The sequence below is a fragment of the Gossypium hirsutum genome, chromosome D10 (assembly GCF_007990345.1).
Source record: "Gossypium hirsutum isolate 1008001.06 chromosome D10, Gossypium_hirsutum_v2.1, whole genome shotgun sequence".
In the NCBI taxonomy this organism is placed as follows: Eukaryota; Viridiplantae; Streptophyta; class Magnoliopsida; order Malvales; family Malvaceae; genus Gossypium; species Gossypium hirsutum.
In genome coordinates this window covers 29,904,844-29,920,179 of record NC_053446.1, presented here as the reverse complement: position 1 = coordinate 29,920,179, position 15,336 = coordinate 29,904,844, and the positions used below count along the sequence as shown (strand labels likewise).

The 15,336-nt window shown below is 37.7% G+C and overlaps 1 long non-coding RNA gene across 1 annotated transcript; it reads left to right on the top strand.

The window, feature by feature from the left end:
* Positions 1-12,466: 12,466 nt before the first annotated feature.
* Positions 12,467-13,367, top strand: LOC121222206 (uncharacterized). The gene is made up of 2 exons (XR_005919310.1): positions 12,467-12,976; positions 13,106-13,367. It is a non-coding gene; the product is annotated as an uncharacterized lncRNA (long non-coding RNA).
* Positions 13,368-15,336: the final 1,969 nt, after the last annotated feature.

Below are 15,336 nucleotides of genomic sequence, written 5' to 3'. Positions count from 1 at the left end.
TGGATTTTGGTAGGTGAGTATGTTCATAAGTTAGCAAATTACCGAGTTGTCGTTGTAACACCCCGAACCCGAGACCGTCACCGGAGTCGAACACGAGGTGTTAACAGACTTTTAAAAAAAATTTCCCAGACACTGCCAATCTGCGTACTAGTCGCTTTAAAAATCATATCTTGAGTTCAGAAACTCGGAATCCAGTTTTGTAAATTTTCACTGAAACTAGACTCATATTCCAATCTACATATTTTTTTCTAGAATTTTTGGTTGTGCCAATTAGTACAGTTTATTAGTCAAAGTCTCCCATGTTACAGGGATCGACTACACTGACCTTTGCGCATTACGACTTGGATATCTCCCTGTACAGGGCTTCAATACTGATGCCGTTTGTTTCTATCGAAACTAGACTCAGAGAGGAATCTATACATATATGGCTTGACTCCAATTGTCTCTGGTTAATTTATAATGAATTTCCAAAGTTGGAACAGGAAATCCGGAAACCGTTCTGGCCCTGTCTCACGAGAACCTGAATATCTCTTAACATTCTGTCCATATGATTGTTTCGTTACTTTACTATGAAAATAGATTCATCAAGGTTCGTTTACATAATTTATTCACTATTTAATTCCATTCCTACTATTTTTAGTGATTTTCCAAATCTACATCACTGCTGCTGTCTGCATCTGCCTTTAAGGTAGACTTTACCTATTTCATAGTTTCCATGATTCAACTAGCCCTTTTTGCATAAATAGCACAATTTATGATAGTGATTAACCATTCCCATGGCCAATCCTTGTCAAGCATATCCACACCAAATGATTATAACATTATACTCAAACATATATAAGCCATTTTCGCATGGCTATCCAAAATTATACAAGTCCAAAGGGTCCATGACCCGCAACAAACGGGTAGTCCTATACATGCCATTTCGAAGTTCAACCAAAATTGTACCAAAAAAGGGGGGGGCTTTGATAGTGTGGGCGACTTCGACTTCAAAATCCCGAGTCCGATAGCTGGAGAACCAAAATCTATAAAACAGAGGATCAAAGAAACGGAGTAAGCAATTTATGCTTAGTAAGTTTTGAGCAAGGAATTCCAGCACAACAAAAGTATAGCATTCATGTAGCTAAACGGATAATTTCATATGCACAATTTTTCAATATCATACTTGCTTCACATTACCAACCCTTATGTACATACACAAAAGATCAACTTAGCCAAAGGCCGGTAGCTCGTTTATCAACTGAGCGAATACTTATTTGTAAGGGCTCAACTAAATTCAAGCACATACGAAACATACCTCAATGTTGGGATGTTTCTAGAGTATTTACTGAAATTTTTACAGCAAGATCATTCATTCCCAAATCACGTACCTTCGGAATTTAACCGGATATAGGTACTCGTTCAAATGCCTTCGGGACATAGCCCGGTTATAGTAACTCGCACAATTGCCTTCGGGACTTAACCCGGATTTAGTAACTCGCACAAATGCCTTCGGGCTTAGCCCGGAATTAGTATCTCGCACAAATGCCTTCGGATCTTAGTCTGGATATGGTCATTCAAATAACCATGCACATTTAACAATAAATCATGGCAGATTCATATTTCATTTTCGTTAGCAAAACTCGAACACAAGACACTTATCATTCTTGCAATTTCGGCTCAATAGCCACACACAAAGAGCATGATTTTGATTTGCTTAAAACATGATCTAATCAAATCATAATTTAAGCTCTTTTACTCAAGAACTTACCTCGGGTGTTGTCGAACGATTCCGATAGCTATTCGACCACTTTTTCCTTCCCATTATCGGATTTAGTTCCCATTTGCTCTTGAGCTTAATTAAACAAATAAATTGATTTAATCATTTGAGCATCGAAAAGAGGAACACAAGGCACTTAGCCCATATTTATACATTAGACATTAAAGTCACATATGTACGGAATCATGAATCAAACTCAACATTTTAGCTAATTTTTCCCCCTTGGCCGAATTTTCTAAGCCAAGACAAAAGCATCAATATGCTTGCCTCTAACCGAATACATGCAACACCAATCTCCTTCCTATGGCCGAATATGCATGTCTATGTTGGGGCCGATTTCAACACTTAATACATTCTACAAGTATGGTCACTTGTATTGACTAAACACCCTTTTGTTTCAAGTTCAAAACTTGGCTAATACACACATATATACACTAGTAAAGCATCCTCTCCCTTTCCATCAATTTAACACATGCATTACTCATTAATATACAAAAATTATATTCGGCCTTAGCACACAACTTGCTAGCCGATTCTTCTCCATCTAGCAACCAATGCACATATGTGCTCACTCAAAAATGCTAAAAAGAAGATTCAAGAATCATCAATCCACCATCACATGCATCATTAACAAGCTTCATATTTAGCATGCAATGGCATTAACACAAAATCTACCTAGGCCGAATATCATCCCCATGACATAGCAAAGATTTGAACCATGGGCTAATTAGAACTCAAGCTAGCAACTAAAAACATGCATGAATCTCATGGCACAACCTCAAACATACCTTGATCTAGATACAAGTATGGCCAAACCTCCTCCTAATCCTCTTCCAAACCAAACATGAAGCAAGAACTCCTTCCTCCTTCCTTTGAATTTTCGGCCAAATGAAGATGAAAAAGGATGAACAAAATTTTCTCTTTTCTTTTCTTTAACTCACGGCAATGGGGGGGAACAACCACACATTTTTTTTCATCATATTCCCTTTCATTATTTTATGCCCATGCTCCTTATTTTATTTTTTCCACCCATGATGCACCAACACAACATGTCTATGACATGTCTTGCCCATCACACTTGGTCTACCATGCTTGTCATGGCCGGCCACTACTAATTAGGGGGGAATTTGACATGCAAGTCCCCCCTTTTTATTTCATGCACTAATAGGTCCTTATGCTTCGACCTATCACATTTCAAAAATGTCGCACATAAGTCCTATTGACTAAATTCACATGCAATCGACTAAATCGAAGCTTGAAATTTTCACACATTCATAATTACATATTCTAGACAATAAATATCACATTCAAACATTTCGGTGACTCGGTTTAGCGGTCCCGAAACCACTTCCCGACTAGGGTCAATTTTGGGCTGTCACAACTCTCCCCCACTTAAGAAATTTTCGTCCCCGAAAATCTTACCGGTAAATAGGTTTGGGTATCGTTCTTTCATCGAGCTCTCGGTTTCCCAAGTAGCTTCCTCGATCCCGTGTTTGAGCCATAACACCTTAACTAACGAAACCCTTTTGTTTCGCAACTCTTCACTTCACGAGCTAGGATACGAATCGGTTCTTCTTCATAACTCAAGTTAGATTGAATTTCAACTTCTGAGGGATTAATCACATGTGACGGATCGGATCTATAACGTCGAAGCATCGAAACATGAAAGACATCGTGAATCTTTTCAAGTTCAAGGGGCAAAATCAATCTATACGCAACCGGACCAACTCGTTCGGAGATTTCGTACGGCCCAATGAATCTCGGGCTCAACTTGCCCTTACGGCCAAATCTGAGTACTTTCTTCCAAGGTGAAACTTTAAGAAACACTTTATCTCCCACCTGATATTCAATGTCCTTTCGTTTCAAATCCGCATACGATTTTTGACGATCTGTGGCTGCTTTCAGACTTTCACGGATTACCTTTACTTTCTATTCGGCATTTTTAATCAAATCAACTCCGAAAATTTTACTTTCACCGAGCTCGGTCCAAAACAATGGTGTACGGCATTTACGACCGTACAAAGCCTCGTAAGGTGCCATCTTAATACTTGATTGAAAACTATTGTTGTAAGCGAATTCAATCAAAGGTAAATACCGTTCCCATGAACTACTGAACTCGAGGATGCAACATCTCAACATATCCTCAAGTATCTGAATTATCCGCTCAGATTGACCATCGGTTTGGGGATGAAAAGCAGTGCTAAAATGCAGCTTGGTACCCAAATCTTCTTGCAATTTCCTCCAAAATCGCGAGGTGAATCTCGGATCTCTATCCGACATGATAGAAATAGGTACCCCGTGTAATTTCACAATCTGAGAAACATACAATTCGGCTAGTTTATCCAATGAAAAATCCGTACGCACGGGGATAAAGTGAGCCGACTTAGTCAGTCTATCAACAACAACCCAAATCGCATCCTTCTTACTTACTGACAATGGCAGTCCGGACACAAAGTCCATTGTGACTCGATCCCATTTCCACTCGGGTATCATGATCGGCTGAAGTAATCCTGAAGGCACTTGATGTTCCGCTTTCACTTGTTGACATATTAAACATCTCGAAACAAAGTCGGAGATGTCTCGTTTCATACCATGCCACCAAAACCAACGTTTCAAATCGTTGTACATTTTCGTACTCCCCGGGTGAATTGACATTCGGCTACAATGGGCTTCGTTCAGAATCATCGAAATGAGTTCCGAATTCATTGGAACACACAATGACTTCTGAACCTCAAACAATCATCATCATCAATTTGAAACTCCGATTCCTTGTTCGGAGTACACTCAGCCCATTTTGCAACCAATTCATTATCAACTTTCTGGGCTTCACGAATTTGATGAATCAATAATGGTTTGGCTTTTAATTCAGCTACTAACACATTGTCGGGTAGAACAGACAAGTGCACATTCATCGCTCGTAAAGCAAACAATGATTTTCGGCTTAAGGCGTCCGCAACCACATTAGCCTTTCCCTGGTGGTAATCAATGACAAGCTCGTAATCTTTCAACAACTCAAGCCAACGTCTTTGTCGCAGATTTAAGTCTCTTTGAGTCATCAAATATTTGAGACTTTTGTGATCCGGAAATACATGGCACTTTTCACCAAATAAGTAATGTCGCCATATTTTTAAAGCAAATACGATGGCAGCTAGTTCAAGATCATGGGTCGGATAATTTTTCTCATGTGGCTTTAATTGTCTCGACGCATAGGCCACCACTCGACCTTCTTGCATCAATACGCAACCCAACCCAAGTAGGGATGCGTCACTATAAATGACAAACTCTTTGCCTGATTTGGGTTGCACTAAAATTGGAGCTTCAGTCAAATAAGTTTTTAGTTGATCAAAACTTTTCTGACATTTCTCCGTCCATTCGAACTTAACATCCTTTTGAAGTAGCTTCGTCATTGGTGTGGCTATCATCGAGAAACCTTTGACAAATCGTCGGTAATAACCGGCGAGCCCCAGGAAGCTCCGAACTTCGGTAATATTTCTTGGAGGCTTCCAGTTAAGTATGGCTGAAATTTTGCTCGGGTCAACTCGAATACCCGATGCGGATACCACATGACCCAAGAAGCTAACCTCTCTTAACCAGAACTCACACTTACTGAACTTAGCATATAACTGCTTATCCCGCAAAATTTGCAACACTAGCCTCAGGTGCTCAGCATGTTCGGTCTCATCTCTTGAATAGACCAAGATGTCATCAATGAACACAATTATGAACCGATCCAAATATGGTCTGAAGATCCGATTCATCAAATCCATAAATACCGCAGGGGCATTAGTGAGCCCAAACGGCATCACTAAGAATTCGTAGTGACCATATCTCGTTCTGAAGGCAATTTTGGGTATGTCCGAATCTCGAATTCGCAACTGATAATAGCCCGATCTCAAATCTATTTTTGAGAACACTGAGGCTCCCTTCAGTTGGTCGAACAAATCATCGATACGCGGTAACGGATATTTGTTCTTTATCGTCACTTTATTCAGTTGACGATAGTCAATGCACAACCTCATGGTTCCGTCCTTCTTTTTCACGAACAATACTGGTGCACCCCAAGGTGAGAAACTTGGTCGAGCAAAACCTCTATCCGTCAATTCTTGCAACTGAGCTTTCAACTCTTTTAACTTGGTTGGTGCCATACGATACGGAGCCATCGAAATCGGCGTAGTCCCAGGTACAAGCTCAATACCAAACTCTATCTCCCGAACAGGTGGTAAACCCGGTAATTCTTCAGGAAAAACATCCAGGTATTCACAAACCACCGGCACAGATTCGGGTTTCTTTTCTAATTATTTGTCATCAAGTACATACGCAAGGTATGCTTCGCACCCTTTTCTTACATATTTCTGGGCCAATATTGAGGATATTACAGCTAGCAACCCCTTTAAGTCCGTAGACTCAACTCGGATTATCTCGTTATTTATGCACCTCAAATCAATAGTCTTGCTTTTGCAGTTCACAACTGCATCATGCGCGGTCAGCCAATCCAAACCAAGAATAACATCAAATTCATCAAATGGAAAAAGCATCAAGTCCGCCGGAAAACAAGAACCTCGAATTACTAGGGGACATTCCTTACACACTTTGTCGACAAGCACGTAACGACCCAAGGGATTTGACACCCGAATTACGAACTCAGTAGACTCAATAGGTAAAGTCTTACTGGATGCTAAGGTTTCACATATGTAAGAATAAGTAGAACCGGGGTCAATCAAAGCAATTACATTAGTATCAAAGAGAGTAAAAGTACCGGTAATAACATCAGGCGAAGAAGCATCCTCGCGGGCACGTATAGCATAAGCTCTAGCAGGCGCACGAGCCTCGGATCTGGTCGTAGCATCTCTAGATCCTCTTTGACCACCACTAGCATTGCCCTTATTTCCAGATGGTCTACCTCGAGCAGTGGTAGCACCCGGTTTCCCACTCTGATTTACATTCTGTTCAGACAACCTCGGGCAATCTTTAATGAAGTGGTCAACTGATCCGCACTTGTAACAGGAGCGGTCAGGGAATCTACAACTCCCCAAATGCCATTTACCGCAATATCGACATTTCGTTCTGTCTCGACGTTCATTCCCAACACTAGCGACCGAAGTGCCTCGTGTACCCACAGGGGTCGATCACGATCTCGTCTAAAAAGGCCCGAAGTGCCTCTCGACCAGCCCACATCATCTCGAAATTTCTTCGATGCCTGTTGAAGAGACTTTTCCGAAGATCTTTTACGAAACTCTCCAGTTCCCACATCAACTTTTTGTTTTTCTTTTCTAAGCTCTTCGGCTTTACAAGCTCGCTCGACAAGTACCACGAACTCTCGTATTTCAAGAACGCCAACGAACATTTTTATATCTTCATTCAGCCCATCCTCGAAGCGTTTACACATGATAACCTCGGACGAAACACATTCCCGAGCGTATTTGCTAAGTCTAACAAATTTTCGCTCGTAATCAGTAACCGACATGGAACCTTGCTTAAGCTCAAGAAATTCCTTCCGTTTTTTATCAACAAATCTCTGACTGATATACTTTTTCCGAAACTCAGTTTGGAAAAACTCCCAAGTTACTTGCTCTCGGGGCACAACAGAAGTCAGAGTACTCCACCAATAGTAGGCAGAATCACGTAGCAAGGAGATAGTACACTTTAGGCATTCATCAGGTGTACAAGATAGCTCATCGAGTACCCGGATAGTGTTGTCCAACCAAAATTCAGCTTGTTCGGCATCGTCGCTATCCGTAGCTTTAAATTCAGTAGCCCCATGTTTTCGGATTCTGTCAACTGGGGGCTTATTTGACCTTATTTGGTCAGTTACCGGAGGTATTGTAGGTGCGGGGGTTGTATTAGTCGGGAAGGGAGGTTGTGGAACAGTCGTATTAGTTCGAATGTATTGGTTGAACCAATCATTCATCACGCTATAGAAAGCTTGTCTAGCTTCATCATTCGGGTTACTAGCATTAGGTTGAGAGTTCACCGGCGCTGTCCCTTGTGCGGGAGCAGGCGCTACACTCTCAAGATCATCAGCTACCGCTCGGTCGGGATCGGGATCCATTACTATAAATAAACACATTTGCAAATGTCAGAAATCACCACACTATCAAATAATCACATAAAATGGCATGTATAGCTAGACCCAACGCATTACGGTAGTCCTAGAATCGACTAAACAGTAGCTCTGATACCAATCAAATGTAACACCCCGAACCCGAGACCGTCACCGGAGTCGAACACGAGGTGTTAGCAGACTTTTAAAAAAAATTCCCAGACACTGCCAATCTGCGTACTAGTCGCTTTAAAAATCATATCTTGAGTTCAGAAACTCAGAATCCAGTTCCATAAATTTTCCCTGAAACTAGACTCATATGCCCATCTACATATTTTTTTCTAGAATTTTTGGTTGGGCCAATTAGTACAGTTTATTAGTCAAAGTCTCCCATGTTACAGGGATTGACTACACTGACCTTTGCGCATTACGACTTGGATATCTCCCTGTACAAGGCTTCAATACTGATGCCGTTTGTTTCTATAGAAACTAGACTCATAGAGGAATCTATACATATATGGCTTGACTCCAATTGTCCCTGGTTAATTTATAATGAATTTCCAAAGTTGGAACAGGAAATCTAGAAACCGTTCTGGCCCTGTCTCACGAGAACCTGAATATCTCTTAACATACTGTCCGTATGATTGTTTCGTTACTTTACTATGAAAATAGATTCATCAAGGTTCGTTTACATATTTATTCACTATTTAATTCCATTCCTAATATTTTAGTGATTTTCCAAATCTACATCACTGCTGCTGTCAGCATCTGCCTTTAAGGTAGACTTTACCTATTTCATAGTTTCCATGATTCAACTAGCCCTTTTTGCATAAATAGCACAATTTATGATAGTGATTAACCATTCCCATGGCCAATCCTTGTCAAGCATATCCACACCAAATGATTATAACATTATACTCAAACATATATAAGCCATTTTCGCATGGCTATCCAAAATTATACAAGTCCAAAGGGTCCATGACCCACAACAAATGGGTAGTCCTATACATGCCATTTCGAAGTTCAACCAAAATTGTACCAAAAAAGGGGGGGCTTTGATAGTGTGGGCGACTTCGACTTCAAAATCCCGAGTCTGATAGCTGGAGAACCAAAATCTATAAAACAGAGGATCAAAGAAACGGAGTAAGCAATTTATGCTTAGTAAGTTTTGAGCAAGGAATTCCAGCACAACAAAAGTATAGCATTCATGTAGCTAAACGGATAATTTCATATGCACAATTTTTCAATATCATACTTGCTTCACATTACCAACCCTTATGTACATACACAAAAGATCAACCTAGCCAAAGGCCGGTAGCTCGTTTATCAACTGAGCGAATACTTATTTGTAAGGGCTCAACTAAATTCAAGCACATACGAAACATACCTCAATGTTGGGATGTTTCTAGAGTATTTACTGAAATTTTTACAGCAAGATCATTCATTCCCAAATCACGTACCTTCAGAATTTAACCGGATATAGCTACTCGTTCAAATGCCTTCGGGACATAGCCCGGTTATAGTAACTCGCACAATTGCCTTCGGGACTTAACCCGGATTTAGTAACTCGCACAAATGCCTTCGGGCTTAGCCCGGAATTAGTATCTCGCACAAATGCCTTCGGATCTTAGTCCGGATATGGTCACTTAGCACAAAGCCTTCGGGACTTAGCCCGGACATCATTCAAATAACCATGCACATTTAACAATAAATCATGGCACATTCGTATTTCATTTTCGTTAGCAAAAGTCGAACACAAGACACTTATCATTCTTGCAATTTCGGCTCAATAGCCACACACAAAGAGCATGATTTTGATTTGCTTAAAACATGATCTAATCAAATCATAATTTAAGCTCTTTTACTCAAGAACTTACCTCGGGTGTTGTCGAACGATTCCGATAGCTATTCGACCACTTTTTCCTTCCCTTTATCGGATTTAGTTCCCCTTTGCTCTTGAGCTTAATTAAACAAATAAATTGATTTAATCATTTGAGCATCGAAAAGAGGAACACAAGGCACTTAGCCCATATTTATACATTAGACATTAAAGTCACATATGTACGGAATCATGAATCAAACTCAACATTTTAGCTAATTTTTCCCCCTTGGCCGAATTTTCTAAGCCAAGACAAAAGCATCAATATGCTTGCCTCTAACCGAATACATGCAACACCAATCTCCTTCCTATGGCCGAATATGCATGTCTATGTTGGGGCCGATTTCAACACTTAATACATTCTACAATTATGGTCACTTGTATTGACTAAACACCCTTTTGTTTCAAGTTCAAAACTTGGCTAATACACACATATATACACTAGTAAAGCATCCTCTCCCTTTCCATCAATTTAACACATGCATTACTCATTAATATACAAAAATTATATTCGGCCTTAGCACACAACTTGCTAGCCGATTCTTCTTCATCTAGCAACCAATGCACATATGTGCTCACTCAAAAATGCTAAAAAGAAGATTCAAGAATCATCAATCCACCATCACATGCATCATTAACAAGCTTTATATTTAGCATGCAATGGCATTAACACAAAATCTACCTAGGCCGAATATCATCCCCATGACATAGCAAAGATTTGAACCATGGGCTAATTAGAACTCAAGCTAGCAACTAAAAACATGCATGAATCTCATGGCACAACCTCAAACATACCTTGATCTAGATACAAGTATGGCCAAACCTCCTCCTAATCCTCTTCCAAACCAAACATGAAGCAAGAACTCCTTCCTCCTTCCTTTGAATTTTCGGCCAAATGAAGATGAAAAAGGATGAACAAAATTTCTCTTTTCTTTTCTTTAACTCACGGCAATGGGGGGGAAACAACCACACATTTTTTTTTCATCATATTCCCTTTCATTATTTTATGCCCATGCTCCTTATTTTATTTTTTTCCACCCATGATGCACCAACACAACATGTCTATGACATGTCTTGCCCATCACACTTGGTCTACCATGCTTGTCATGGCCGGCCACTACTAATTAGGGGGGGAATTTGACATGCAAGTCCCCCCTTTTTATTTCATGCACTAATAGGTCCTTATGCTTCGACCTATCACATTTCAAAAATGTCGCACATAAGTCCTATTGACTAAATTCACATGCAATCGACTAAATCGAAGCTTGAAATTTTCACACATTCATAATTACATATTCTAGACAATAAATATCACATTCAAACATTTCGGTGACTCGGTTTAGCTGTCCCGAAACCACTTCCCGACTAGGGTCAATTTTGGGCTGTCACAGTCGTGAACTTATTCGTAACAATATAAACATGAGTTTGATAATTCTAAGTTAAGAAATGTAATTAATCTAACACAATTATGTCATCTTGATTAAAATCGTATTTTAAAATCGTGCATTTGAGATTTATTTATTTAGTTTACTTAGTTTAAAATCTTAGTTTTTAATCACCCTATTCAAACAAAGTATTTTTCTTCACCAAAGTTTTTTAAATAGCATTCATAAATAATTCTTTTCACAGTCCCTGTGGGTACGATAACTCGACATTTACTTGTTACTTTATTACTTGTTGCGATTGTGTATACTTGCACATTTTTGTCGTTCCAACCAGTCATGGGAGGGTCAAATCAATCTAATTGGCTCCTGTTGAGAAATGGCTTGTCATGCTGCTTGTGATGATTTGTTAAGTTGAGTTGTTTTAATGTACAAACAATCTTTTACACATCTTGCTACTCTACTCTTTACTCTGATCTCAGCTTCTGTTGTTGAAAATCTCAACAACTCCTAACTAAACCTGATACAAAATTCAATTGGTCAGTACTCATGCAAATCGAGTGTACCATATCTTGGTGGCGACTCACGTTCGGTGTGATCTTAAAGACAGTTAAGTCTCATACAACTTCCTCATACACTTGACAAGCTCTTAGTGCTCAAACAAAACTATGGGGGTGGGCACTTTCTTGGGCATAATCTTTCTTCTCTTGGAAACATCCTGTGATCAATTCCTTAGGTACCGCCAATGGGCATGTGCTTTAACGCTAGTATGCGCCAACACTCTAACTCGCCATCAAGACAACAAAATGGCGGATTATGTTACCACAATGCGCCCAACAGTTTACATACCTACCTGTATTATTTTTTGGTCCAATTTGGTACTTGTATTTGGCAAAAGTTGTACATTTTGGTACCCAAAAGTAATGGTGTTAACATTTTAGTGTTTAATTCGGGTTTTAGGGTTGATTTGATGAAACTTAATTGCTAATATTACCATGTTTGAATTTTTCATGAATTTTTAATAAAATAAATTCAGTGCTAATTATGAATTTGTTTAATTTTACGTTTAATTTGTCAAATACAATAAGAATGTGGTTTAATTTGGATCTTAGGATTGATTTGATGAAAATTAATTGCTAATATTATAAGCTAATTATGAAATTTCATCAAATCAAATCTAAAGTCAAATTAAATACAAAAGAGTTAACACCATTATCTTCAAATATCAAGACATATAACCTTTGTCAACTACGAGATAAAAAAAATAACATGAGTAGTATATAAAATATATATCATTTAAGCTTTTAAAAATGAGGAATATGGAATCCGCTAAGAGCTTTTAAGAAAACTGTTATAGGAGGGGTCGGGCATTAAAGGTATTTCACAAACAGGCCATATAACTTTAACTTAAAAACCTCGTTAACATAAGTTCATGGAATGCATCAAAACTTTATTTTTCAACTTTCACAAACTCCACCGTTAATTCCATCATAACTTCTTGTTTTTTTTCTTCTTTTACGGAAAAAAAACCCAGGCTTGGTTGTGGTCCGACTGGTTCATGGATATTGATCCCTTCTGGGTTACTACTGGGGGGTCAGGGTGGTTTCCAATTTCTCACTACAATTTCATTTCATGGCGATGCCTCACAAATCAATCTCTGAAAACTCAACTTCCATAATATTGTCTTCAGAATCATGTGCCCTACTACAGCTTTTAGTTCTCCTCCTCCTCATTTCTCCTCTCTTTGCTCGTCCCATCTATTTCTCTTCCTCTACTACGAGAAATTTGCACCCATTCTCGACTTCTTCCACGTCGATCCCAGCAGCTCAAAGCCCCGGAAAAAATGGTGCTACAGATGGACGGTTTGAAGCAGATGTTCATGAAGTCCCTAGTGGGCCCAATCCTGAATCCAACAAGTAAGCAATAGCAGCATCCACCATTACAGGGTTCCCTTGTCTTCATTTTCAAATCTCTCTTTCTTTTATGGTGCAAGATTGATGTATATAAAGACTAATGGCAGCAACTCTGAATATTTTTTTCCTCAGTTTTCACTTTCTCTTGATGTGCCCGGACTGTTAGTTACATGCATGCAGATATTGAAGGAATATATACTATATTTGTGTGTGTACTATGTAAGCCATTCTTCCAAAGGCATAAAAAATATGTCATACTATGTTTGTTTGGTTTTATGAAGTTCTTCACTCCTAGAGAGATATCCTTCAGTGCTGATTTATGTATCATTAGGTGCAGAAATGTGATTTCCCATATATCCTTCAGTAAGAATCATCCGACATATTGTGTGTTTAATATTCTCAAAGATTTTTCTATATTTTTGGAACATCATATTTGTATTTATGTCATAACGAGACATAAATAATGAAGAGTCTCGTAATATAAACAATATATAGTTTTCAGAGACATTATCCTATAAAGAAGAAAGTGATGTGATTTTTCAAGAACAAGACCCTTTGTTTCCCAAGTGAATTAAACCATATTAATTTGTGTGATTGGTATAAGAATCTTTCTTTCATGCAGACATAAAAATGCTGCAAATACAAATTATAAAGCTAAGATCTCCTTTGAAAAGGAAAATTGTTTGTGGAATGGCAATGGGTATTGGATAGGGGGTAGCTGTCTTGTGGGGGTGGATTCCTTCCTTAATTCCCTTTTGCTTTTTTAAAGCTTTGAGAAAATTATTCCACTTAAAAATGGGGACATTTGGCATTCTTTTTTCTTTCCTTTTTTTATCACAGGTCGTGTCAAAACACTAGGCCCAAGAAATCTGAAACCGGAAAGTCATAATATATGATTTGGTCATCACACTATGTGAAATCCTTGTTATATTTGAACTAGCCTACAAATAACCTTGTAAAACTTTGATGATAATATAGATGATGATGACTGACTCTCTTTATTCCCACTAATACAATTGGTTTCATGTTTTTGCCCATTCCCAGCAAGCATATGTCCCTTTCAAACCAAATTTGTACACAAAAATGGTAAAATTTTTGTTTTTTATTGATAAAAATAAATAAATTAAATTCTGTATATTAAGTAAAAGAGTAAAATAATTTTCTCATTAAAATTATGCCCTTAGATATCTATTTTGATATTTTATATAATAATAAATTTAATCTTTAATCTTTACCATTTTTATTCATAGGCTAAATTGAAAATTAAAAAAAAAAAAAAGCTACATCTCATTACTTTTATCCAATATTGCTTTTAATTATTGCAATCTTAGCCCAAACCCAGTCACCTCTAATGTAAAATAATACAGGTAGGCATTGTTTAAAAACAACATAAATATATAAAATAGTCTATTCTTTGAATATATAAAGTTCTCTATTCACGTATGTTATATAATTATAATTAATAATTATTTAATATATTAATAATAAAGTTTTATAATTAAAGAAAACTAAAAACCATCATATATTATTAATTGATATCGTAAAAAATAAAAAAAATGATTTCTTACAAAAATATTTCCATATTACTTTTAATTATTGCAATTTTAGCTCAAACCTAGTCACCTCTAATGTAAAATAATACACGTAGGCCTTGTTCAGAAATTACATAAATATATAAAATAATTTATTCTTTTAACTATATAAAATTCTCTGATTCACATATATTATGAACTTATAAAATATATTAATAACAGAGTTTTAAAATTTAAAAATAAAACTAAAAACAATCATGTATTATTAATTAAAATCCCACAAAAGCAAATATATCTATGGTTGGAACTAAATCCCATAAAAGCAAAAACATGCGGCCATTGGATCACGCCTTGGGAAAAGTGTAAAAGAAAATGTGGTAACTTACAACTTGTAATAGCAGATTAGTACCATTTTTAGTATACAGTGTCCAACAAGCTGATTTAGGGTTTTAAGAATTTCTTTTTTCTTCATGCAAAATTTGAAAACTATACTAAACATTACTTAAATTTTGCTTCAAATCGTGGGTGTTGTCTAAATATATAAACGGTTGATTCTCATAATTGAATATCAAATCTCAAATTGTGGGTGTTGTCTAATTTTACTAAATAAGGGATATAGCCGAATTACCATCATGTGACTGATAATCTTGAAGTTGCCCAGACCTTGAATATTATGGATTTGGAAGACTTAGGGATCACTGTACTCCGAAGAACTCTACGCATCTTGCATTCAGAAGGGGAGTGGAGGATTAAGCATATACCAAGAAATCAAAACTTGGTAGCGGACCGTCTTGCTAAACTCAGTTTGAGTTGGAAATCAAGCTTGCAAGT